At 47.9% G+C, this 28,000-nt stretch overlaps 1 protein-coding gene and 1 long non-coding RNA gene across 6 annotated transcripts in view; one reads left to right on the forward strand and one right to left on the reverse strand.

The window, feature by feature from the left end:
* The window catches only part of GRB10 (growth factor receptor bound protein 10), a 203,546-nt gene extending 187,549 nt beyond the window's left edge, over positions 1 to 15,997 (reverse strand). The window contains exon 1 of one of the 5 annotated variants that reach the window (XM_003895978.3): positions 15,760 to 15,997. The gene's annotated coding sequence lies outside the window, so the exon portion shown is untranslated. Of the gene's footprint in view, positions 1 to 5,787; positions 6,261 to 15,759 lie in introns of those variants that run through there. The other 4 variants (XM_009202943.2, XM_009202947.2, XM_031665427.1 and 1 more) reach the window with 4 other exon arrangements.
* On the forward strand, positions 4,865 to 5,535 carry LOC103882838. The gene is made up of 2 exons (XR_004183278.1): positions 4,865 to 5,076; positions 5,213 to 5,535. It is a non-coding gene; the product is annotated as an uncharacterized LOC103882838 (long non-coding RNA).
* Positions 15,998 to 28,000: the final 12,003 nt, after the last annotated feature.

Consider the following 28,000-nt stretch of genomic DNA (forward strand, 5'->3'; position numbering starts at 1 on the left):
GCTCACTGCAAGCTCCGCCTCCCGGGTTTACGCCATTCTCCTGCCTCAGCCTCCCGAGTAGCTGGGACTACAGGCGTCCGCCACCTCGCCCGGCTAGGTTTTTTTTGTATTTTTTAGTAGAGACGGGGTTTCACCGTGTTAGCCAGGATGGTCTCGATCTCCTGACCTCGTGATCCGCCCGTCTCGGCCTCCCAAAGTGCTGGGATTACAGGCTTGAGCCACCGCGCCCGGCCACTAGAATCATTCTTAATGCTCTGTTCACAGAAATCCAGGCTTTTTCCAGCAAACACTTCCAAACTGTTCCATCCTCTATCCATTACCCAATTCCACTTTCTTTTAAGTATTTGCTATAACAACACACCACTCTGAGTACCAATTTCTGTCTGTCTGTGCTGCTATAACAAAATCCACAGGTTAGGTAATTTATAAATAATGGAAATTTATTTCTTATGGTTCTGGAGGAGAGGAAGTACAAGATCAAGGCACTGGGGTTTAGTATCTGGTGAGGGCGTCTCTCTGCTTCCAAGATGGTGTCTTGTTGCCACACCCTCCAGAAGGGAACAAATGCTGTATCCTCATATGGTGGAAGAGCAGAAGAGAGCAAACCCATTCCCCCTCAGGCCCTTTTAAAAGGGCCCTAATCTCATCTATGTGGATCTATCTAATCCCTTACAACTTAAACACTTCCTAAAAGCCCCACCTCTTTATACCATCACATTGGCCATTAGGATTCAACACATGAATTTTGGGTGATACATTCAGACCACGGCAATGTGTACACACACACATACAATTGCACATATCTGTAAATATACTAATTATAATTGAATTACATACTTCAAATTTAAATGGGTAAATTAAATTGTATGGTATGTGAATTATACCTCAATAAAGCTTTTTTTTTTTTTTTTAAAGAGAGGACTCTATGAAAAACTAGTCCATAAAGATACATGCACACATATGTTTATTGCACCACTACTTACAATAGCAAAGACACGGAACCAACCCAAATGCCCATCAATGATAGACTGGATAAAGAAAATGTGGCACATATACACCATGGAATACTATGCAGCCACAAAAAGGAATGAGATCATGTCCTTTGCAGGGACATGGATGAAGCTGGAAGCCATCGTCCTCAGCAAACTCACACAGGAACAGAAAACCAAACACTGCATGTTCTCACTCATAAGTGGGAGCTAAACAATGAGAACACATGGACACAGGGAGGGGAATAACACACACCGGGGCCTGTCAGGGAGGGGAGAGGGACTGAGGGGAGGGAAAGCATCAGGACAAATAGCTAATGCTTGAGGGGCTTAAAATCTAGATGACAGGTTGATAGATGCAGCAAACCACTACGGTACATGTAAACCTATGTAGCAAACCTGCACGTCCTACACATGTATCCCAGAACTAAAGAAAGAAAAAACTAGCCCAATGAAATAATCGGCACAAGAGGGGTTCTAGCCCCACCCCTGACCCCCCAAAATTTGGGACCACCATAGTCTAGCCATCTTCCTCTTAAAGTGTCATAATACATCGTGGCACACAAAATTTTCTGAAATGTTGTGCCATAAAGAAACCAACTTTATCAAATCCAAAGTTTCCTCACTGATTTGGCAATACATTATTAGCTCCTGTAGTATCTATAACCTTCAGGAAGCATTAAGTTGCCCAACATCACCACCAGCCTAGGAAGACACGAAAGATGACAAAGGAATGGGTCCAAAGTTCAATGGAGCCCATCAATGCATTTACTGACCAACTAGGGTAGGCATAAAGACAAACATTCAAAAGTGTCTTCACTATCCAAGGAAGAACTTTGGTGGTAGAATTTTTCAAAACGTGGCATTAAGCACAGGTGAAACACACTGGAGCCTTATACACAGAACAGACTCACAGTGCAAGCAAGACAAAAGCTGCTTTAATACCACCTACCCTGACAGGGAAATAATGGGACAACCCAATCCTCCCTCCCAAGGTAGGGTCAGGCTCACGCTGACAGAAAACAGGCAAGGGCCTCAGCCAGAAGCCCCACTGGGACATCTTTACTGCTTCTCTCTATGGCTTGGAGGCCTTCCTGGTTGCAGGCTGTGATGCTGAGACATGAAGGCACTAAGCAAGGACTTTGGAAGAAGTGGGGTGTTAGCATGCACAAGCTCAAAGCAGATACAATTCCTGCCTTCTTAAAAGAAAGCAGGTGGGGTTTTCAAATCCGCTAAAGATTCAAAAGGTTTCAAACCTTTCTAAAAGTGTTCTATCATCATTAACAAAAGAGAAACCACTAAATAAAATCCACAGGAATCCAAACAAATGTCAAAGCAGGACACTGTACAAATATTTGGCCTGGAATAAAGTATGGACACATTTAAGCATGTCATTTATAACAATGTAGGGCTAATCACTAGAAAATTCTTGGTACAAAAATTCTTAGATTAAGTAATAGTATTATTAATAATAATTCTTACCAAGTAAAGTGTCCTCTTCAGAGAATTTCTAGAGAAAAAGACACTAAAGTGAACACAGGGGGAAATGTATTAAGACCTTACTGGACAAAGTGTGGGCCACTGATCAACTGCAAGCATAACTCCTGGGAGCTGGTCAGAAATCCAAAACCTCAGGTCCCACCCCAGACCAACTAAATTAGAAGCTGCATTTTATCATCAGCCCCCGGAGATTCCCATGCATATTAAAGTTTAAGTTGCGGTATTTTCAGACATTGTTAATATTTAACTTCTATCAGAATTGAAATGTGCCAGCTCCCTTTAAGAAAATAAATAAGCAAAATATATTAACATCACTATTTTATTGTTCAGTCAACCCAGGCCATCCCTCTACTCACCCTCCCTTCCTACACAGATTTCATTATTTTCCATCTAAGCAAGGCAGGAACAGATGACGGAGACAGACTGGCTCCTCAAACACCTGTTGAGTGAATGACAGGCGGGGTCCCTTGTCAAAAGCCACCCAGAGCACTCCTTTGCCATTCTCATCCCACTTGAATGCTGAACAACTGCTCGGAATTGCACGGCCATTGTTGGCAACGGTACACCACCAGCCTCAAGCCACCAGGACTACCGTGACAACACTCAGAAGCTGGCTCCCAGACACAGCACAGGAAAGGAAAAAAAATTATTTGTAGGTGACTTACAGCTACCATTTACACATTTAGAATTTTCTTCCCTCACTAATATCAGATTTGAGCCTGAGGCATCTAGAGTTCAGCCTAGACTCTTCCAGGTGCCTGCAGGCAAATCTCCACAGACCAGAAATGCCCCTGGAGAGATAGTCCCGGACCCACTGACCAAGGCGGGAGAGAAAAAAAGGGAAGGAAGAAGCAAATGGAGCCAATAAATGCCTACTGGCCCCCCAATCCTAGTCACAGCTCAGTATGTTCTGGCCCCTTTAATTTAACCTCCGCCAGCTGTGCGAGGAACAAAGCCCATTCCACATGAAAACAGAAGAGAAATATGCTTCCTGAACAAATCAGAATAAACCGTCACGGAAAGCGTTCCAGGGTTTGGGATGGGTTAGGACTCTGTGGATCACGCCCAGCCAGTGAATTCTGTGAAACATGAGAAAATATGGTCCATCACACCAGTTCTGCACGTGATGCATGGCCGTGCCCACTACCAGATGTGCCAACTTACTTGTTTAATCTGACAAAAGCAAAAGGCCCACATAAAGGCCTCTTTTGACATGCGCTCCCAGACCTCCTAGGGTCCACAGGGCTCATACTGCCTCAAAGCCACCCCTCATTCTGCCCTTGACCCCTCAGACAGGAGCTGCCAACTTTCTAAGTGAATCATCAGAAGCCCCAGTTACAAGGCCCAGAACACCACATCAGTTCTCAAACTTTATGCCTGTAAGGATCACCTGGCATGCTTCACAAAGACAAAGAATTTCAGGTCCCAAGCCCAGAAAGTCAGTTTCATAGCTCAGAGCTGAGGCCCAGGGATAAGCAACCGAGAGGCGGTTGGCTCTGATGTAGGTGGTTCAGAGGTCACACCTTAAAAACCCTGGTCTCTCCTACACATTCTTCCTCCTGAGAATTACCAGAATGCAGCCTCCCAAGTCTGAAAGAAAGGTAAAACTATTCTAGTCCAAGCGAGTTTCCTAAGACGTTCTTACTAAGTCACAAGTAAATACTCCAAGAAGCTGTCTGGTTTTTGTGGGAACACAAGTGTCAGTGAATTTAGGCTCTGGCCTAAATATGCAAATTTTGGAGCCTAACCTCCAAAATTCGAAAGATGCAGTGTTCTCTGGGAAGTTTGGAAGCCCAGTTCTGGCGTGGTAATTACATGATGGCTGGAGGAGCAACTGGTGATGGAAATCCTTAGGAGACACTAAAAATAACTCACATTTTAATCGACCAATCTGGAACTTCTCTCACCCCTTCATGCCAATCGTGCAATTACCATAACTCCATTCACCGTGTTCCTCAGCAGTTAGTATGCACCATTCTCAATCCTACAAGATAGTAACTATTATCCCTGATTCACAGGTCCAGGTACAAGGGCAGGTAGCACAAGATGGGGAGGGGACTGAACCACACGGCACTCACACCCCACCCTACAATTAAAAACCGTCCTTCAGCGCGTGGCTGCCAAACACCTCAAACTGAAACAAGTGTTCTCTACCTCCTTCCTCTGGAGTGACAGAGAGGAAGAAAATCCCAGTAAGCCCTTCTGGCCCTGCCCACTACCTCCCCTGTTCCCACCCAGGCCAAAAGGGGAATGCGTGGGCCCTGCTCCCACCCCCGATGCTGACATCAAAGGAGCAAAGACACGCAGGAGACTCCAGGCAGCACCCGAGGCCCTGGCCGCCAGCACGTCATAATCCCTACAGTCGCTGCCTTTCAGACTTAAAAAGAACAATGAGGAAAGACACCCACGCTTCCCCTCACTGGGCTAGGAAGGAGAGCTTTGCGGGTTTAGACTGCAGTCTCCTCCCCCCTCGTAGCCACCTGTGTGCCGGCTCCGCAGACGAGGTCCCCCCAGCACTCTGGCAGGGACTGTGCCATTCAACAGACAAATGGCAGCCGACCAAGGAGGCGACTGGCGTGTGGAACAGGTGATCCGATTGTTTTTCTGAAGAGCAAGGGCTAGCACGTCCTACGTGTTCATATGCACAATTTTTTGAACTCTATCAAGAACACAAACCCCATGCCCACATCTTCACTGCTCAATTCGCATTAATTGTCTGATAGGCACCTTCCAGGGAAAAGGAGGTTTTCATGGAGAAAGAGGCAACGTTGCCGAGATGTGTTTACCCAAGCCTTTTATACAGGACTACATGCTATCCAGGTTTAAGAGAAGTCCAGGCAGGCTCTGGCATTATGTTTTTCACAGAAAAAGCCGATGCAGTAGCCCGGATGCCCGGATCCGCTCATTTCCCAAGCGGGTTCCCACACCCGCTGCCCACCGCCTGGCGAGGAAGGAGCGGGCGAGGTTCGCGCGAGTCGTCGTCACGGGTTTCCGTGGGTACAGTTATTGCTCGTTACATAATATTAACAATTAAGATTAAAAATGGTTACATAATACTGTCCTATACGGCTGGCGGCAACGAAGCTCGCGATCTCGGACTGCGGCGAGCCCGCGGCAGGCGAGCAGGGGACCGCGCGGCAAGACCTCCCGGCCTCCCTCCCAGGCCCTGCCCGCAGCGGCTGGGGCCTCTGCAGCCCGCGCAGGCTGCCCCACCCGCCGACACGGCACGCGCCCACCACCCACCGCCCACCACCCACCGCCCACCGCCCAGCGCCCGCGGCGGAGCCCACCTGAGTACCTGGAGAGCGGGCGGCAGCACTGGCCGCACGGGGTCGCTGCGTGCGCGCGGCCGGCCCGGGGAGGGCTTCGGGGCCCGGCCCCCGCAGTGCCCGGCGCGTGGACAGCGCTCCGCATGGACAGCGCTCGGAGCCGGGCCGGGCTGGTCCTCCACGGCTCCGCCCCGGCCAGGGGCCTGCGGCGCAGAAAACCGACCCGGGGCCCCGGGGCCACCGCGCGCCAGGCGAATGCGCTAGCACGAAAAGCGGGCCAACGCCGCCTCTGGCGACGCCATCCGGGCGAGGGTGGGATGCCGCGCCACCGCCCGAGCGTGCCCGGGGGCTCCCAGCGCCATCACCGCGCAGGTGCCCGGAGGCCCCTCCGCGGAGCCGGCTGCCGCCCGGCCGCAATATTTAGTCTCCGAGGGACCGGGCGCTCCTGGAGAGCGGGAGGACGACGGAGCGGCGCCCGGTCCTGAAGCACAACAGGAATCCCAGGACCAAACCCATGTGACGCGGCCACGCCCCAACGCCCGGCGGGGGCCCTCTGCTGCCCAATCCCCGGATCCCTGGTTCTCATGGCAACCCTGAAGAACCCCTTGTTCCCTCCACTGCCTCCTCTCCTCCCCCACAGCCCCCCCGCCTGATGGGCAAGGACGCGCACACTGGCCACTCTCACGATGCCGAAAGCCCTCCATGTCTACCCGCTACGCCGCATTCGGAGCCGGGCGGGGGACATCGCGGCCGCGGCAAGTCAGATATGCCGCCTGCACGAGCAACGTTCCACCTGCAGGGCCGGCCAGTTCCACTCTTCCAGGATCACTGTCGTCTCACCCCTCTCCCCAAAATGTCCGAGCAAGAACCAGGAAGGGAGAGACTCGCTCTGGAAGCCACAGTCATAACGTTACTGAACATCGAGGACAAAGTAGGGTTCCATTTAAACTGAGAGTCAGCGAGGGAAAGAACAGATCCTATACATTACCAAGCATCTGCTATGTGCTAGTCACTTCACACACATACACACCCCACACCTCACACCCACACACACACCACACACCACACCACACACATCCCACACACCCACCCCACTCACACACATACATACATACCACACACATACACACCACACACACATACACCACACACACCCCCACATCCCACACACACACATACTCCCCCCACCACACACACACGCACCACAGACATACCCACGAGCCTGAAACGATGGAAGCAAAACAGAAGGTTTGGAGATACTCACTGCCGTTTACAAGGCCACAGTAAGCAGTAAGATTTTCTACTCCCCTCTAGCAGACAACATGGCAGGAAAAGCTGGACGTTGTAGATGGCAGTAAGAACATAACAATCAACAGTGGACAATGGATTCTGAAACTGAGATCCTATACTGCATTCACACACGCTAAGGGGCAGGGCGCTGGGAAAACCCCATCTCAGCCTGGGGTTCAAAGAGTAGAAAAGCTACCCTAGTCCAAATGCTCGGAGGCCAGGTCAGGTCCCTGAAGGGCACCGGAGGAGGAGGCTGGAGAAACTACAGATATGCACCCCAGAAAGGAGAGGCTCCATGGTGGTCATGACCACAAAATTCCAATATGTTTAAGTCAATCAAACAAAAGCAGAATTAAGGCTGGTTCTGATAGCAGCCAAGAGCAGAGTTTTCAACACAACATGAAGGGTAACACAAGGCTTTCTCACAGTCTGGCTGACCACACATAGCCCGGCTACTGCAAGAAACACTGAAGGTGTTAGCGCTTTTAACTCTAACTGCGCACCCCTCAGTGAAGATGTCACAGAGTGAACATCACAAGGCACAGAATGGGAGATGGAAGCACAGAATCGAACCCTGAGATTTGGGGAGAAACCAAAGCACGGAGAAATTACGTAACTCATCCAAAGTCCAGAGCAGGTTACTGACTGGGAGAACTCAGCGTTCCTTCCAGACTCCAGATATGAGGCTTTTCTGCGGTCTGACACAGTGGCTTCATCCACCTCTGCAGTCAACCTCGCAATGGTGGCTCTGGTGTTCCTCTGCCTCCCTGCCTGGCAGCTCCCAGCCTGGATGGTGAACTCCTTTGCCTGAACATCCCACGTACCCTGCGGTCTCCTGGGCTAGAACAACAGGTTGTGCGGGACAGAGGGATTCCCTGGCTCACTCCCCTCTTATTACAAAATGCCAGAGGTCCCAGCTCAAAGCAGCTGTTCTTGGATGTGGGAAGAGCAAGAAAGAAATGATCTAATGATGGACAAGGAACCTTGAAAAGCCAGACCTTCAATGAATGGCTGATGGGACACACATTTTGCTTTACAACATTAGGACAACAAGAATAGAATCTTTGAAAAGGCATAAAAGCCAGTGGTCAAGAAGTAACTAACAGCAAAGGCAAAAGAGATGAAGGCTAAGCTGGAAAGTGGAGATGAAGCCTGATGATATACTCAGTGGAAGTCCAGAAAGTCTCAGGAATGAGAACTACCATTCACCTCTGGAAATGGGAAACATAGAGTCCAAACCAAAAAAATCAATTGGAAGTGTCAGGAAGAGCTCATTTACAAATGGGAGAGAAGAAATGATACAGAAAAAGTTTTTAAAAATTAATATCTACAAATGAGACAGATGTATCAACGAAATAAGAGTATTATGCCATTAAAAAAAGAATACTCACTTTAAATGTCAATAATGTGTCAATAGTCAACTGTAACAACTGTACAGGATTCCCAGTAGAGGGAGAGGCTGTGCGTGTGTGGGGCAGAGGGTATGGAGGAAGTCTCTGGACTTTCCCTTCAGTTTTGCTGTAAACCTAAAATTGCTCTAAAGTCTATTTTTAAAAAAGAATATACATATACATATATAGAGAGAGATAAAGAGAGAGAGAGAACCTAAGAAATTCAAAATGAAAATAGAAACAAAATCCAATAGAAAGGTTAAAAAAAGGACATATCCCAAAACCTAAAAACAACACAACAGACACAGACTATTAGATCAAAAATACAGAGAACCAATCCAGGTGGCTAAAAACCAAAAAACTGCCATCCTAGAAAGAGAGAAGAGGAAAATGGAAGAAAAGAAATGAAAGAATTAATTCAAAAACATGTCCAGGACCAGAAAGATCTGAGATTCCAGCTTGAATGGGCCCTCAACATACCCCACACACAAAGTGTGGACCCAACAAGACGCATCTTCAAGGAACTTCAGAACAAAGGCACAGAGAATATCCCACAAGCATCCAGACACGACAAAATGAAAACAAACAAACAAAAAAAAAAAACAAAAAACCACTCTGGTATGCTTTCATATACAGAATCGATAATCAGAAGAGCTTCTTTCTCAACCCTATTCTGCCTAAAGGCAATGGAAGCCTCTAAATTTTTTAGGGAAAACTATCTTTAATTTAGAAATCCATATTCAGACAAACTGTAAATTGTGAAAGTAGAAGATGGACATTTTCCCAGACAGACAAGGTCTCAAAAAGTTGACATCTTGTACACCACTTTTTGGAAGCTTCTATAGAAAGTACTCCATCAATTTTGGAAATAAACCAAGAAGAAAAATCATGAGATCTAAGAGAAAGGCAAAGGCGCATTCCAGGGACAATGGAGAAGAAAGACTCCAAGATAACAGCTCTGCAGGGAGCCTCAGAGCAACCCAGCCTGCTGCACGCAGAAAGGCACATGAGGAACTGCTTCCAAAGATAAAATTGCAGATCACCTTAGGCCTTGGAAAGGAGATTCACACAACTCTGTAAGTTTGGAGGGAAGAATGATAAGTACATTTTAAAAACTAGGTAAAAACAACTCCAGGAGAAAAAATGTCCTAGGAGAAAATCACAGTTATCACAGTATACTACATGGCTCAGCTATGAGCAGCATTAGCGGACCATCCCAACACTGCATACTGATGGAGCCGAATGGACCAGAAGAGACGATGGGGAGACGAGAAGAGTGAGTGTAGGGTGGGGATGAGGCAAAGGGCACCATCCTCACCTTCCACGGAGTTTGAAATCAAAGAATCACATGAAAAACGGGACTCTGGAGAGCAGGAGGAGGAAGAGGAGTAGGTTGCCAGGAATCGCAATGTTGTCTACACCTCTTCGGAAATATGGAGGTACAGACAGAAAAAAAATCTGCTGATAAGTTACTTCTGGGGAATTATTTCGTCTTTAAACTATGTCTACGTATCACTCTGATTTTAAAAATCAAACTAAATTTTAAAATAGTTTGCTCTGGGTGTTGAGGAATTAGGAAACCAGGTGACCCTTCAGATGAAGAGAACAGAAATACTGTGTGATATGGACAGACAAGGACAGCAGGGGGACAGTGCCCTGGGCAGAGACGGCAGGCCAGGACAGGGACAGCCTGTGTCCACTCACTACCTTGCAGGCCCAGGTGGGGAGAAGGCCACGGAAGCCTGCGATGGACAGATGAGGCGACAATGACGCCAGGAAGCCCTCCTGCCTTATACTCCTGTGTCGCTCCATCACCTCACTAGGATCGCAGGCCAAGACACTCAATGTTCTCCTCTCTGGAGGGGATTCTGTGACATGCACGCAATTTTCTTCAGAAGAGAGAGGGCAGTACCCTAGAACAGACGCCTGGAAGCTCAGGTAACACCCCTACAGCCTGTCCTGGGCCAGGATGGTGTGGCCAGGGTGAAAAGACAGGCGGGCAAGGTGGCCTCTGGCTTAAACCAGCCCATATGGGACAATTAGAGGGCACTGAACATGACCCAGGCAGCTCAACTTCCCACAGGATGTGAAGACCCTCTAGGAACAGCAATCCCAAGCAGGGCCCCAGGCTCAGCACCAGGCACTGTCCCTGGGCAGGAGGCTATGGCACAAACTTCTGAATTTAAAAATTACTCAATTCATGGTAGCTTCTCAAAGCAAGGAATCCAAAAATTATTACTATGAGATATGTGGTATTATAAAGGTTTTTATACTAAAGGGGATTCTTCACTTACAAAAGGTTGGAAGTCACTGCCTAAATACTCCCAGGGATGAAAGTTAAAAATCAAATAAGTAAACTAAAGGCCCTGCACATCAGAGAAGTGGGGACCTGCCGTCTCAGTGGGGCCCAGGTAGCTTGCAGTGAGCAGCCTTGGAGGTTCCTGACCCTTGAATCCCATGTGAAAGGACAAGAGAAGGTAGAAAGTGGGTCTTCAGCTGTCCCTCGTGGTCCTCTATTGCTCAGACGTCCCCTCGGAGCTCCCAGAGTGAGACCCCTGACAGCTCACAGACAGGACCAGACAGACAGCAGTCCCCAACGCAGTGCCACCTGCACTGACACAGCACATGAGGATCCCAGCCCCCAACCCCACATTAGCTCCAGTGACCTTAATGACACAATGATGAGGACCAACACACACCGAAGCACTTTCTGTGCCAACTAGTTTAGGAACCCCATGTTAATAGGCAAGACTGCCGCTATTCATGCCCAGTTCCATTTACCTAATTCAAAACCTTTCAAGAACTTCAGGGAGAAGCAGGACTGCCCACTAGCACAGCCGTGGATAGAGCTCGGAGCCACATCCCATGGGCACATCAGCCTGACCAGGATAAGCTGTCCACAGTCATTTCAGTCCCAGCTGGGATAAGTGCCTCTCTAAGAGTCCAGACACCAACCGCGGGGGCCTGAAGACAAATGCCACAGGCTCCACAGGCCTGGAGGCCAGAGATCTGTCTCCACACCCAATGCTGCTGCCCATCAGAGCTTGTGCGCTACAGGAGTCTTCACAACTTTTGCTCCTGGTTGAAGGAAACCAATTTTTGACACCTGCTATTCACTATTATCTGATTCAAATGGTTTGCAGCCAAATGAAGTCTGCAGTACACCAGCTATCTTTGCTCTTAGAATTCTACCTGTGAGGAGTTCAAACTGTCACGCTAAACATAGTCAACAAAAGGATTCTTCGGAGCACTGACTGTGGCTCAAAGAACATTCAGATAAATTCAAACAAGATTTTGTGCAACTAGCATGTACAAAGCACTGGAAGACAAAAATACAAAAGCCAAGTCCCCTTTCTAACCAACCTTATAAATTAATAGCAAGCAGGATGATCAAGTCCACAAACTGCTCTAAGACAAGGCTGACGGCAAAGTGCCTACAGATATAAAGACTGCATGAGCTCTGCGCCGTGCCAATCACACACGTCACACCTCATGCTACCTTCCCAACAAGCCGTGGGGATAAACACGCCTATGGCTTCCATTTTAATGGATGAGGTTGGTTCACTTGTTCAGACTGGCCAAACTAGTAAGTGGTACAACCAGGAGTCAACTGAGGCAGTATGCCTGGTGGAAACGTCAGTGCTGGCCGCTGCCCTGGTCAAACAGAGCAGAAAAGAAGCAGTATGGTAGGAGGGGTTATTCCTCCCCAGTGCCCATTCTCGGGCTTGACGTTAACAACAAAAAGTCTACCCTATTGCTGGGTCCTGCCCAAATAACAAGCTCCTCAAATCAGGGATCTGAAAAGACAAGAAGAATCTCCCCCAAAATCCATACGTAAAGTAGATGGTTCAAAAATATGAATATTCTAATAAAGGGGAAAAGAAAAAATCTCCTTAGAGTCACTGTATCCTAAAAGCAAAAAAGTCACAACCACTCATTTCTACCTCTGAGATTATTTTTAATAACCCCAGGAAATGGCTTTTTCTGTTGCCATCTCAAAGGACAATCACACCATTTTTCAATCCATTATTAAAGAAGAGCCATCAGCCTGCCTTTCCACAAGTAAGTGGGTGGTTTTAAGCTTTGCCTGCTTTTATCTCCCTGTGATCACCAGGAGCCTGGACAAAAGTCTCCCGAAGACAAACGTTCAGGAAAGCTCATTCCTCAGAGATCAGTTCAGAAGTGGTCCAGGTTGAGGGTGGGAGTCCGATGCAAAGGTGTCCCAGCTAAGAGGAAGAAGGAGTGAGAACAGATACAGCTCCCTAAAAGTGTGCAGCTAAAATATTCACACAAATTAAATACCAGCCAGTGGCTGAATGGATCAGACCAGTTATACCCCCTAATAGCATGCAAACTCTGAAAGTGGTCCCTAGAACTCCAAAGTACCTGTCTGCCAAGCCTCACCCACCAAGCAGTTGGACGACCTTAATTTCTTCCATAATCTCCCATATTTCTGTACTTCTACAGTTATATAAAAAATAAAATAGCACAGGTTAAAAGTCTCCACTACCAGGAAAAAAAAAAAAAAAAAGTTTATTTAAACTTTGAACGACTGATTACTTAAATGAAAGACAAGGCAAATATGTTCTCCTCATGAGCCATGCAATGCCACGTTGGTTTAATAAACTGAGAAACAGACACGGGGATTACGGAGCAAAGGCACAGGCTTCCCCTCCAGGAAGCAGGACCAAAATCCCCTGCAGTTAGCTCTGAGCTCTGACAGGCTGGCAACCTAACCCTAGATACAAGCTCAAATACATTCTACCATCCTGTAGATTTCTCTTCCCCTTGCAGTTAAGAGTTGGACAGAATTCCAAGGAAATAGGTTCCATTCCTTAAATTATGCCACCTTTAAAGCATTAGGTTTTACCAGATACACCAACCAAGAGTTTCTATAGCTCTAAGATGAAGCTGAAGGCACAACAGATGACTTTGTTCAAGCTGGAGTTTGATTTCTATACATTCTATAGTCTGTATCCAGAGAGATCACCAAAATCAAGTTCTGAGCTAACTCTTCGAGTCTGACTCTGCTCTCTTCTACTGGAGGCTGAGTAGACATAGACATAGCCCTTGAAACTGGGCCAGGGCTGCCGTGGGTCCCAATCCTGGTGGCCATCACCATACAAAGCTCTGGACAAGTAGCTGGCAAGAACCTGCCCAGCTCTGGGTTCCTGATCCATAAATGAAAAGCATTTTGAGTGGGCCAACGCTGCCCCAAAAGTGACCAAACAGGTAATGTGCAATAGATAACTTTAGGGGTACATAGCTTTTCTATTTTAATTACAGTAAACATAACTACCACATCAAAACTCATGACTTCATGGATATCAAACTTTCTTCCCAAAATAAATGTGTATTTAAATGTAAAAAGTGAATGAACTAAAAGGAAACATCTAGAATGCTCTGGTAACATGGCATTAACTTTGAAGTCTGGGAGCCCCCAGACCAGGCAATCATCATTCTCTGAATGTATGACTGGCAGGCTATATATACCTGACCCATGCCACTTCCCTTTCAGAGGTGGATGTACTTTTGCAAATAAAACACAAGACTAAAATGATCCAAAGCTTAGGTTCTAGTGACAGCTTTGTCACTTGCTGACAGTATGACCTCGGGCATGCCAATTAACCTCCTGAGCCTTGGTTTTCAGACCTGTAAAATGGGGATCAGGAGGTTGTAGAGGGGATTAAAAGCAACAAGGCTTTTGAAAGTGCCTTGTAAACTGCGAAATGCTACAGAAGTATCAGTCGCTACACTTCTCAGTTACAGGAGCAATGCCTGCTGGGCGTGTAACTCTGTCCTCAAATTCCCTCCCTGTAATCTGGGGATTGGCCTGTGTTGCCCTTCTCCTTCAAATGCTCCCAGTAAAACTCAAATATTATGTGCAGTGATCCTGGAGTTTTGATTTTTTAAGAGAAAAACCTAGACATCTAGAATCATTTCTGGAAACATATTTGGTTTTTAGTACTTTTACTTAAAATACTCTCCTAAAAGACACTTCACCGCTGTCACAGCCAGAAGTCCCACTGCTGTAGAAACTCTTGATTCTCTTTCCCTCCTGGAAAGAGAGAAACTCGGGGTCAGCTCGTTAAAATATTGCCAGCATTGTGTTGTAAACCCTAGTCAACTCCGGTTGCTGCGCTAACAACATGTGTTCTTGGTAAAACTGCCTCAAACTTTAAATAGACCACCATTTCTGAAACTCGGGGGCTCCAAACGGCTGAATCAGCATTTTCAGAAACAAAGTGTTCTAGGCCTGGCCTTTTAAACAGCAGCAACGAGAAAGTTGTGCAATAACGCATATTTACGCACGAGCGTTCCTTGTTTTGGTCTTTTCCCCCCCCATCTCTTGAATGAAAGAAACGGCACCAAGTTTGCAAGAAAATATTCTTTCAAACGCATTGTAAAGATCCAGGACCGTGTAAAAATCACCTGTGGCTCTCTTACATTACCAACGTTTCGGTGAAAGCAAACCATAAAAAGTTCGCGTTACTTCCAATCCCAAGAAAAGACGCACACAATAAAAAGTAAAGGATACCCTAATTTCCATAACGCACATGCTCCAGGGCAGTCGTCAGGCAGGCGTTTGGAGAGGCAATCAGCAAAGGCGGAGAGTTGCATCAGAAATTTCCTTCTGCAAACGGTACCGCTCTTATCACATTTCCACGGCTGGCGGGCGGCTAATCCGCGAGCCCTCAACTTGGTGTTAGGCCCCAGCGGCGGGTAACGGGTCACCAACAGAACCCCCCCCGCAAAAAAAAGGTCCTCCGTCCGAAGTTGGGCCGGCTTGGGACTTGGGAGTGTCTGGTACCACTGTCCCGGACGCCAGGGCGCGCGCGCCGCGGTCCCGCCGCGCATCCAGAGCACCCGGGACTGCAGGGACGCCTGGGCGCCCACCCTCGCAGGCGACGGCCCCCAGGAGCGCGGCCTTGACCGCAGCCCCCGCCACAGCCCGCGAGCCGCCGGCGTCTGACAAGATGGTTCAAGAATGCACCGCTTGGGCTCCACACCTCCCCCCAGGGGTCGGGAACGCAGCGGGGAGAGCCCGGCGGGGCGCCCGGCTGCCTCCGCCTCCGCCGCGCGCCCGCAGCCCCAGTCCCGCCTCCGAGCGCCGCCCGCTGCGGGCCCGGGGCGCCGGAGCCCCCGGCCCGGAGGCGACGCCCTTCCGCCCGCCGCGCCTCCGCGGGGCCCGGCGTCCCTGGCCGCGGCCGCCCAGGGCTCAGACAATGACGGCGCGGGGACCCGCCTGGCCGTCCCGGGCCCCGCGGGGACGCCGACCACAAAGTAACTTGCCGCCGCGCTCCCCGCCCAACTCCGTACCTGCCGCGCGCGGCTCCCCGCCGCCTCCGCGTGGCTGCCGGAGACACTCGGCGCGACCAGCAGCGGGCGCGGGTCCCCACGGGGCGAGGGCGGCGCGCAAGACTGTCCCGGGCGCCCCGTGCCGCCTGCGCTGCCGCCACCCGGGGCTGCGCGGAAACTTTGGGCTCCACCGGGTCTCCGAGCACCGAGCCCACCCGGCCGCAGCTCGTTTCCCTCTCTGCCTCCTCCCGGCCTCCCCACCCCCTCGATGGGCTTTAAACTCGCCCGGCCCCGCCCGCCCTCCCCGCCTCTGCCGCCGCCGCCGCCTCCGCCTCCGCCTCCTCCCCCGGCCACTTTTCCTGCTCCTCCTCCCGCCGCCACCGCCCGGACCGCTCGGCGGCCGCCAGCGCGGGAGGAGCCGGGGCCTGGGCGCAGGGCGTGGCGCGGGGGCGCGGGCCGGGCAGCCTGGGGGCCAGACGCTCCCGGAGGCTTTTGCCCGGGGCTACTGAGCGGGGCCCCTCCTCCTCCTGCTCTCCTCGGGACTCGGGCGCGGGACCACGACCGCCGCGGCTCAGGCGGCTTCACCGGTGAAAGACAAATTGGACCTGTCCCGAAAGACAATTTGTAAGCGAACTATTTGAAACGCACAAAATAGTAACTGCGCAGTCCAGATCCTTTATCCTGGGCGCAGCAGGACGGGACGGAAGAGCTGGGGCTGCCCCGGACTCTGTAGTGGGCTGAAGGGAACCGGCCTGGGAAAAGGAAACCTGGGTTTGCTCACTACCAGCCAGGTCTGGGGCCTCACCTCTCTGAGCCTCAGTTTGCCCCATCTGCGTATAAGTATCGGAGTGCGGGTGGAGTGAGAGGCCCTTCATTTTTTCTTAATGCTGCCGAGCCTGGTGTCCTTATCTTTACGATGGGCTAGTAACGCCCGCCTGAGGGTTGGTGTCCTGGGGATTAAATGAGGTCATACTGGGAACATAAAGTGACTGCGAAAATAACTCCCCTCGTCCCCAATTGACGGAAGCCATTGTCATTAGTGTGATTCTTAATATCTCTACCGAGTCAAAACTATAATACACATAGCATAACGATAATTATGTCTTTTCCTGGGTCTTGGTGTTCGAAACGCAGCTACAACGATATCTTGCCTTCATAGAGCATGCACTTTGTTCAAAACCTTCATGAATCCTTGCATATAACCCCCACTGTGGCCCTCTAGGTCGTCACTGTTAGAGTCCCACTGTATGGACTGGGAAGCTGAATCTTGGAGAGGTTAAGGAACTTGCTGAAGGTCAAGTAGCTGGTAAGTGCAGAGCAAGGATTGGAAGCCATGTACAGTATTGTGCCAAAGCCCCTTGTAGGTCCCTTTTTATAGCTCCTGCTTCTAGCAGGAGTTACTCCATCTTAGACAGATGTTACTCATGGAAAGGTCATCCTTCCCTGTAACTGAAACAGACTTCCCTAAAATTTTTGCCTATTGGTCCAAGCTCAGAAACACATAAGATGAAAATCAAGAGAGGCTGATGTCAAAGGATTTTAGATTCCTAGAAGAAAGGAGCACAGAGGACTCCTGTTGCAGACAAAGGACTCAAAAGAAAATTAAAGAAGAGGAAACTCGGTTTGAGCCAACTTCTCACAAACGCATCAGCTTTGAACCTTCTAGCTTTTGCTGAAGGTCCAATCAGCAATCCATGCCTACACCAGTCAGATAGCCTGATAGGCAAGGAGGTTTTAATAGAGGTTTCAAAAGTTCCTTGATACATGGACATAATGTTCTTTCAGAATCACTTATGGGTAAATTCCATACACCATGGCCCCTTTACCCCTAAATACACTGATGTGTCTTTCCTAAGAATAGAGATACTATTGTACATAACCACAATAGTCACCAAATTCGTAAATTTATATTGATAAAATACTTGTATCCAATCTGGGTCCATATTCCGGTTTAGCCAGTTGATCCAACGATGTCTTCCATAGTATTTCTTTCTCTTTGTTGTAAGATCTGCTACTGAGGTCTAGAGTCAGGTATTGCATTTAGTTGTCTCAAAATGTATGGGTTTTCAGACATTACTATTCACAGAGAAGTGATCAAGATAAATGTCCTCAAGTGTTTTCCTGCTGGCATAGGTCTCTAGAATTCCTAGGACAGGCCCTCATTCCCTACATTTCCTGGCTTTCTGTAGACATCAGTGGGCAGAACCCATTCGGGGCCACTTTCTGATGCAAGTTCATGAACTTGTCACTCTTGTGGCTGCAGAAGCTGCAGCTGTCCTCTGTGCAGTGATCCTGGATGAGCCAATCCTGTATACAGATTGTGTCTTATAGCTTTCCCTTCCCCCAAACTCCAAATGCCCCTGCCCACACACTATGCTCCCTCTCAACAGAGTAGCAGCCACAGTGGAATCTCGCCATGCAGCCTATATGTTATCCTGGAGAGCCCAGCCTACTGGGCAAGGCAGGGAGGCTTGTAGTTCAAGCACTTCCCCAAGGGGAAACATATAAGCTAGAATTAGGTGTCAGGACACAGGATTCCGTGATAGTGAGAAATTCAATTATCTAAACATGAGCTAGAAGGCTCCTTCAGCTGAAAGGAGAGAATCTGATAGACTCTAATTTTTAATTAGTAATGAATTGATTAACATCTGTCTTCACCTGTTGACTGTAAGCATGGTGACTGTGGCAACTGTGTGCCCCTTCACTAGTGTCCTTCCAGCAGGGGGAGTGCCTGGGACAGAGAGGGCACTAAGTGAATTGTCATTACTGGGGAATAGTGTCCTGTGAATTAATTTCTCAGGAGCCTCTGAGACCTGGGCACTGCCTCAAACATTGCCAGTAACCTTGGCAAAGGGAAAGTAGGGTGAATGGCACCCTGACAGCTAACTGCTTTGAGCAGCAATGGCCCTCGCCTCTGCTCTCATGAGCCACTGCTAGTCTCACAGCCCGGCCACCATCCCATGTGGCCCATGCAGACATGCGAGCACGTGTCTGGAAGCAGCCGCCTGCCCACCCCTGCAATGGGCAGGGGGTAGCGTATAGTAATAATATAATCATAGCGCCTGCCCCAGAATACCTGAGGAGCCTGCTTGTGCTACAGATCCCTGGGCCCACCCAAGCCCTGGAGAGTTCACACCTCCAGGGTTGATCTGCATTTCTTTCTTTTTTTTTTTTTTTTGAGGTGGAATCTCGCTCTGTCGCCCAGCCTGGAGTGCAGTGGCTCGATCTCAGCTCACTGCAAGCTCCGCCTCCCAGGTTCACATCATTCTCCTGCCTCAGCCTCCTGAGTAGCTGGGACTACAGGTGCCCGCCACCACGCCCAGCTAATTGTTTTGTGTTGTTTTAGTAGAGACTGGGTTTCACCATGTTAGCCAGGATGGTCTCGATCTCCTGACCTCATGATCCACCTGCCTCTGCCTCCCAAAGTCCTGGGATTACAGGCGTGAGCCGCTGTGCTAGGCCCATTTTTAATAGACTCCTGCACGATCTACATGCACACCAGTATTCCAAACCTAAACGAGAGGGACAGGCCACCCTGGAGTCGAGGTGGGGAGCCTGACAGCATTCAAGGAAGGCTTCCCAGTGGTTGCCCCCATGGAACCCTGGAACATCAAAGATGGTAAGTTAAGCAAAGAGAACTAAAGAAAAGGCCTTTGGGATTAAGGGACAGGCGTGTCTCTCAGACCAAACCGGTGAAAGACCTTGGCTCCCTCAGGGCGCAGTACCAAGTAGTTGCATTTAGTCACAGAATGTTGCTGCTGGGTCTAGGGTTAGAGTTTTGACAAGACACCAAGCTGGAGGGGTAAGAAGGGACTTATTTGTCAGATTTATATTTAACCGTTTATACGTATTTGTCAAGCATAGGCTTATTCATATATAGTGATGAGAGCTCCAGATCTGTCTGTTATGGGGCTTACCAGCACAGTGCCCCCGAGCTAGCTCTGCTCTGTCTAGAGGTTCCCCACAACCCTGGTTTTCCTTGATTCCTAAGTACCAATTAAATTGGTCAAGAATGACACTTGGCCCAAAGATTCCCATTCTGTAGGTAGGTTGGCCAGTGGGTGGAAGGATGACCCAACCAATCAGAAGCCTGCACCTGGGATTCTGAACCTGAGGTACTGGTGGGATCTGCACAATGGAGACCAGGTGAGGAACAGCTAGTTGGGATCAGCATAAGGATGGTGTGAAGTACAAAGACCCAAATAGATGCCCTCGTGCCTCCTGTCTGTCTGGACCCAGGCTGGTACAGCTATTGTTTTGAACTTCCATAAAATTCCATTTTCCGTTGTTTTGTTTTGTTTTGTTTTTGGTGGGGGGTTGAGGGCTGTAGGGACACAGTCTGGCACTGTCGCCTAGGCTAGAGTGCAGTGGCGCAATCTCCGCTCACTGCAACCTCCACCTCCCAGGTTCAAGCAATTCTCATGTGTCAGCCTCCCGAGTAGCTGGGATTACAGGCATGCGCCACTATGCCCAGCTAATTTTTTATATTTGTAGTACAGACAGGGTTTCACCATGTTGGCCAGGCTGGTCTTGAACTCCTAACCTCAGGTAATCCACCTGCCTTAGCCTCCCAGAGTGCTGGGATTACAAGTGTGAGTTGCCGCACCTGGCCCCATTTTCCTTATATTGTCTTAATATCAACTCTTCTTTTCTGAAGTTGCTTGGATCAAAATGTCTTTATAACCAGAACAGAGGCTCACAGAAGGGTGTTTGTTCAGGCTGGTTACTTAGGTATAATTTGCTGACCAGAAAATTTATCCTTTTTTAATGTGCATTTTGTGGAGTTTGGAAAGGTATATGGTTGTGGAACCAGTAAAGACATTAATACAAAGAGTTTTGACCCCAAAAAGTTTTCTCATGCTCCTTGTCAGTCCCCGTCCCTACTCCAGGCAACTGATCCTCTCCCATTTCTTAGGTTTTGCTTTTCCTTTATCTTTTTTTTTTTTTTTTTTTTTTTTTTTTTTTTGGTAGAGGTGGGGATCTCCCTGTGTTACCCAGGCTATTCTTGAACTCTCGGCCTCAAAGCAATCCTCCCTGCTCAGCCTCCCAAAGTACTGGGATTCCAGGTGTGAGCTACCACGCCCAGCCGTGTTGCTCTCAAGATTGCCATCTGAACGGAATCACACAGTAGGTAACTTGGCGTAATGCCCTTGTGAATCATCCATGTTTAGTGACTAGATAGCATGATACTTTAATTGGGGTGGGTGTACATCCACTTGTTCAGCCATTCTCTGGCTGGTAAAAATTTAGGCTAGTACCAGTTTTGGGCAATTATGAATAAAACTGCTATGAGTATTTGGGTAAAAGTTTTTCTGGAAATGTAAGTTTTCATTTCTCTTGGGTAAATAAAGAGAGACTGCTGGGTCATATCTCGGTATATGTTTACCAGGAACTGCCAAACTATTTTCAAAGTGAGTATAGTATTTGTGTCTGCACCAAAAATGTATAAGTGTTCCAATTGCTCTACATCTTGCCCCACACTTGCTGTTGTTGGTCTTTTTCATTTCTGCCCCATATTGTGGGGCAGCTTCTAATATTGTGTGGTATCTCATTCTGATTTTAATTTGCATTTCCTTCATGGCTAATAATGTTGAGCACTTCTTCATGTGCTTATTTGCTGTGCATATACAGTGTTTTGTAAAGTGTCTATTCAAATCATGTGCCCATCTTTTTTTTTTTTCTTATCATTGAGTTCTGAGAGTTATGTATATGTTCTGAATATCAATCCTTTAGTAGAGATATGTTTTGCAAGTATTTTCTCTCATTCTTTTCATTTTTTATATGGTGCCTTTCAAACAGCAGAAGTTTTTTGTTTTGTGAGTTAAATTATCAATTTGTCCTTTCCTGGATTGTTTTTTGTGTCCTGTCTAAGAAATTCTTGCCTAGACCAACTGCAGTGACTTTCTTTTATGTTTTCTTCCAGAAGTTGTATAGTTTTGGCTCTTAGAGATATAATTCAATTGTAATTCATTTTTGTAGACCATGTGAAACAAGGGTGGAGGTTCTTTTTTGTGGCATATGGATGTCTGCTTGTCCCACTGGGTGATTTGAAGTCATTAGGTGATCCCAGTTTTGTTTTAGAAGCTCCATCCAGCTACAGTGGAGCCAACAGACCATTTAGGAGACTGGTAGGTGAGGATGATGTTGGGCTGTGACAGAGGGGATGGACAATAATGAACAGATTGGGGTGAGTATAAGACATATATACCACAGCAAGTCTCTGCCCTTCTGGTGACCCTGGGCTTAGATGAGACTGTGGCAGTGAGCATAGTGCCTGGCACAGAGGGAGGGAGGCACAGCGCAGGGAGAGCACATGGCCATGTTGCTGCTGGAAGATCCCATCATGTAGCAAGCTCAGCGCCCTCCCCCGGGGAACTCTTTCTGAGACGTCTCCATCTTAGTTGAAACAACACTGCACCCATTAGGATGCTTTGGGCTGCAGGGAACAGAGCAGAGCTTACCAACCTTGTCCAGGACTTCTGTCCACATCATTCTCAGGGCCGTGGCTTTTCCTAATGCTTGCCCCGGTAGTGTCAAGATCACAATGAAGATGCAGTTCCAGGCATCAGTTCCCCTGATAACTGTGTCCAAGGGCACAAAGGGGACATTCTCCTCCCTTGCCTCATGCCAGAATCCACTAGGAGATTTCTTGTCACATTTCGGGATCTAGAACATGGTCTCAGGCCAGTGCCCCAGCAGGAAGGAAGGTGAAAATGTGAGCATCACGCATCTTTAACTTCCATATTGTGGGGGCAACTTCTACCAGCAAGAAAGAAGGATCCGGGATGGGGGTGGCTGGTAAATGGACCACCAAAAGGACATGGCCAATAGCAGATGGCCTTTTTGGCAATGAAGAGCTGAGAGCCTCTCTAGTTTAGAAGGAGCTTCCTAAATAAATGCAACGTGGGAATTAGGATCCTAGGAATGACGTGCAATTCTAAATCCCTAGGCATCCAAACCTAGTTATATCTCTAAAACATGAGCTCCTTTCCAGCCACTTTAAAAAAAAAAAAAAAAAAAAAAAAAAAAAGTTATTTCAGCATCTTAACCCCATTAGAAGTTAATTAACCATGAGTGTAGCACAAACTTTACTTAATAAAATATATCTCCATCCCAATACACTTCATGATTTTAATAACCAAAGTTCCAGAGCTAGTAGGAGAGTCCAAAATAAGAACAAAAATTTTTAATTGGCAAAAATTATTTAGAGCTACTGGGGATTTAGTATTAGCATAACCTGCACGGTGTGCGAGGGCAAGTGAATGTATGTTTTTGAGACAGCACCTTACAGTTAATGTGTAAGATGTTAAAGCCAGAAGCTGCTTCAGTTAGTCAGCATACATTCTTTAAGAGGATTAATCTGCCTGCATGAGGTACGAGACTACACAGAAAATAGAACAGCTAATCCTGGAGATGAACCTGATAAAGAGATCCCACAATTGGTACTTACAGCAGTGAGGAACCCTATCCAGGTGGAGGGCGATCACGCGAGTGTTTGCATTCACTTTGGGCTTGTACTTCTGTTAGCCAAGTCTGGATGTTCATTTGCACAGGAGAGAGCTATATTTTACAATAATTTGCAGAGAGTCCTTCTCATTCATTTATATGTAAATGTAGCCCAGGGTCATTTTTTAGGACTCATCAGATTTAAAGATCGAGTGACTGTATGTGACAGATTTTTCCAGGAGAAACTCAGTATTTTTTCTTCTTCTTCCCTTAGTTATTATCTCCTCCTCTTTCTTCTCCTCCCTCTTCATTCTCAAAACAAGCACCATCTCTAAGTGCCTACTTCAGCATAAACAGGTGATATATGTTTATGTGTACCTTACATTAGATACTGTACCAGGCACTTTATATACATATTTCAGTTAATCCTCATAACAAATTTGAGGCAAAATTGTTTTCTCAGTTTTATAGTCGAGGAACCAGACTCAGGGAAGCTACATGGCTTCTCAAGGTCACTTAACAAATCAAAGGCAGGGCTGGCATTTGAAGCCCCCTTTGTCTGACTCCCAGTCCCTTCTACCTTCTTTCCACTATTCCTGGCTGTCTCTCCTGTCATTTCTTGTCATTTGATTATTTTTCATGTAACCAGTTATTTAAATGTATGACCTAATGGGATGTCTTTTGTGCAAAAGTCTGCAATTAGATTTCAGTATCATAAAGTTCTCCCTCTTTAGGAAAGGTGTTCTCGTTTATTTTTGGATCCTAAAATGTGATCTCATTTCTATTTAAGCGTGTGTCCCTGAATCCAAGGTGGAGGAAGGGGAGGGTCATGGGAGGAAGATATTAAAGTCTTTTATTTATTCAAGTTAGGGATTTTAACCTCACACCTACCCACCCCTCCTTACCCTCCTACTGTTAGGGAGTTTGACTGACTTGGCTCTGATGCTAGCTTGGGAATTCTGACCTCCTGGAGACCAGAGACACAGGATGGGTATGGCACCATGACAGATGGCTGCAGAAATGGGTGGTGTGAAGAGCCAACCCTAGAGTGGGTGGAGCTGGGTCAGTGACGATGCAGTCAGGCAAAATATCCAAAAAGTGCAAAAGAGGTAGATGTCCTACAGATGAGTGACCCTCATGGTGATGAGACACCTGGTGGACAGAAGGAGCTAGCAAGGTCTGCTCATAGATGGAAGTCCAATGGCAGATATTCAGTCCCTGGGAAAGAACAAGATAGGGCTTCCATCCAGCAGGAAGTGATTTAGGAGATCAAGACTGTTGACAGTAAAAGGTGGCACCCCACTGCTAGAACTAGGAAATAAGTCTGTAGAGGACCTGAGTCCCCAATCACCCCTGTGACACTCCTTCAGTATTCCTTCAGGAGAGGAATGCCAGTGTCTACAGGGAATCTTTGAAGGAGGAGAGGAGGAATAAGGGGGAAGGAAGTAATGCAACTCAGAAAGCCTGTACTAGGCCAGGTGTGGTTCTCACGCCTGTAATCCCAGCATTTGAGGAGGCTGAGGTGGGTGGATCATTTGAGATCAGGAGTTCAAGATCAGCCAGGCCAACATGGCGAAATCCTGTCTCTGCTAAAAATACAAAAATTAGCTCTGCATGGTGGCAGGCGCCTGTAATCCCAGCTACGCGGGAGGCTGAGACACAAGAATTGCTTGAACCCAGGAGGCAGAGGCTGCAGTGAGCCGAGATAGCACCACTGCACTCCAGCCTGGGCAACAGAGTGAGAGTCCATCTCGAAAAGAGAAGAAGAGAAGAGAAGAGAAGGGAGAGGAGGGGAGGGGAGGGGAGGGGAGCCTGTCCTAAAGACCATCAGTGATAACTCATTCAGTTAACAGACACCGATTAAATGCTGACTACCTGCAGCGTTGCAGGTGGGTGCAAAGCAGTCCAGAGGCAGTCAAGATGTTGGCACTGACGACCTTACAAACGTTTCTGCAACAGGACACTGAGAGGCTGAGACAGACTCTTCGGGGGGCTATACGATGATGAGGGCAGATGTATTCCAGAAAGAGTCTTCCCGGGGAGGGATGCGCAGACTTTCCAAACTGCCCAGGGGCCCTAAGTGTCTGAGTCATCAAGAGTCCAGGGTCCCAGCTGGGGCTCTGAGAGACTAGTCAGTGAGGACAGCAGTTAGCAGCTGCTCTGTCTCTCAGAGCCTCCATGTCTGCATGTCTCAAAAACTCCATGAGGACTCTTTGTATAGAGGCCATCACCCGTGGAGGAAGTTCGTCACAATGCCCTAGTAGAGCATTCGGTTGGGGGCTCCACATTCATTCAGTTCTAGTTAAGAACATATGTTTTGGAACCAGGAATTTGACCTGGGTTCAAATTCTAACTTTGCTTCTTGTTGGTTGTGGCACTGTGGATAAATTACACAGACTCTGTAACTCAACTTCCTCAGCTATAGTCAGGATGATAATTCTTACCTAATAGTGTTGTTTTAGTGGATTTTTATATCTTACTTTTGTCCGTAATGAGTTAAAATTTAATGCAACATAATAAACCACCCCAAATAGAGTGGCATAAAACAAACACCATTTTATTTTGTTTGCACAACTGTGAGTCAGTGAGTCAGGCATGGCACAGTGAGAACAACCAGCTTGCCTCTTCTCTACCATGCCTGGCAATCAGAGTCATCTGTCCCCGTGTCCCAGAGATATAGTGGTTGGCTTAGGAATGGGCCTGGGAATCAACTCAGGCCAAAGAAGAGTGAGGAGGAGGAAGTTTACTGGGGGTGTCTAGAAAAGGAGTTTCCTTTCCTTTCTTACGTAGGACACGAGTTATGAATGAGAAAGCGTGGAACCTCAGGTGCACTGGCCGCCTCCTTGGCTCTAAGGAGAGTCCACTGAGGAGGAAGCTGACCCTGTGAGCTTCCACATAGGGGAACAGAGGACACATGGGCATCTGAGGTCATCACAGACCATCCCACCCTGGACTTCACATTCTGAGAGTCAATAAACATCCTTACTGTTTTTTGTTTTTTGCTTTTTGAGACAGGGTCTTGCTGTGTTGCCCAGGCTGTTCTTGAACTCCTAGTATCAAGCAATCTTCCCACCTCAGCCCCCTGAGTAACTGAGACTACAGATACATGCCCTGACACCTGTCTCATGGACTATTGCTTTTACTTGCGGCTTAAAGCATCATGACTAATATAATTGTTCACTATGATACCATGTAGTAACCACCCTATAAAGAGGAGCAGTGTCATGGAGTCGCCTTTCTGCACAGAAGCCTCCGTTCCTTTTGCTATCACAGCACCAGGTATACCAATGTTCATGAATAAGGCAGGGCTGCTTGGTTATTTAACCTACTCTTTTCTAGGGAGGAAGTGTCCCCAGCCAGGGAAGGCGCATCAGGAAGCCACAAACTCTGAGTGGGGGCTGGAAAAGGGTGCAAATCCTCCACTGAGACTGTGGACCATTCACCCTACCCTATAGTTCCCACCAGAGACTCTGGCCCGAAACAGCATGGGTGTTTTGGAAGGTGAACTTACCATTCTGCTCTGCTCTATTTGTGTTGTTTTAGAAAAAAACCTCTACATCTACACAGTAACACTTTGCTTTCCAAAGCATTTTAGGGAACAGGGTTATCCTAATTCATTCCTAGCATCTCAATGAATTGTTTAAGGTCTTAAGAAGAATTCTCCAACACTTGATACCAAAATGCCCCCACAGCCCCCAAAAGAGACACTACTCAGGGACTCCCCCGCAACCCCAGAGTCAGAGCTATCACTGAATGCTCAAATTAGGGTCTTTTGGGAATATGTCATGAAGCACAGTCAGTCTTCCAGAAGGGCTACTGAGAAATCCTATCACAGTAGAGAGGACAGATTTAGGAGTCAATACAGCCACACCCCTTACTTGCCATGGGTCATAGACTGGCTACCCAATGACTCCAAGCTTCAGTATTCTCGGGTATCTTGCAGGGACCATCTACTGTGGGCAAAATCAACTAGACCATGGGTCTGAAGTGCCTAGCAAGATAGCGGCTCATGGTAAGACTCAGTCAGTGGGGGTTATACTTCCTCCCTCACCTGGAGGAACTTAGTAGTATCTGGAGTAGGTTCAGTTCCTGCTTGACCACTGGTTTCCTCATCTGTAAGATGGGGAAATAACAGCACATACTCCGTAGGGTGGCTTCTTAGGATTAAATTTGTATGTATGTAATGGAATGATCTGTGGTGCCACCAGCAATTAACTCTGGGGACCATCCCTCCAGGTGAGCCATAAATATATGCTTGGGATCCTCCTGACTCCCAGGCCTATGGTTCTTCAGGCTCATCCTGCCAGGAGAATGGCCTGATCGGGGATGGCCTTCAGTTACTTTCTTCTTTGGGAAATAAGAGACTCAGAATGACAGCCCGGTCAGTCGGATGGCAGTGTCCAAGGAATGAACCACGTAGGTAGGTACTCTGCGCATGGGACAAGACGTCCTGTGCCTGTTCCCACCCTGATATGTTGACAGGACCTTTGAAGGGCTGGGCAGGGCTGCCTGCAAGGTGAGTTGTGAGCTGGGCACCCTAATCTCACCTGACAGGGACTCACCACACATACCCTCTGGGCCACCATTCAGCCCTCGTGGCATCATCCAGCTAGAGCCAAATGGAGGAACTCGACTTTGGTGGATATACACCAAAGAAAGAGAAAGAGGATGCAAGGCTGCCTGGCACTGAGCATCTCATTTTATAGCCATCTGTGAAAGAAGAGCTATCATTTAATTTAAATTTCCCTTATATTCACAACTTTACAGGAAGAGTTAAAAATACAATCCTAAACCGAAAGAACAAAACTGGAGGCAT

This window comes from Papio anubis, chromosome 4, assembly GCF_008728515.1.
Source record: "Papio anubis isolate 15944 chromosome 4, Panubis1.0, whole genome shotgun sequence".
Taxonomy (NCBI): domain Eukaryota; kingdom Metazoa; phylum Chordata; class Mammalia; order Primates; family Cercopithecidae; genus Papio; species Papio anubis.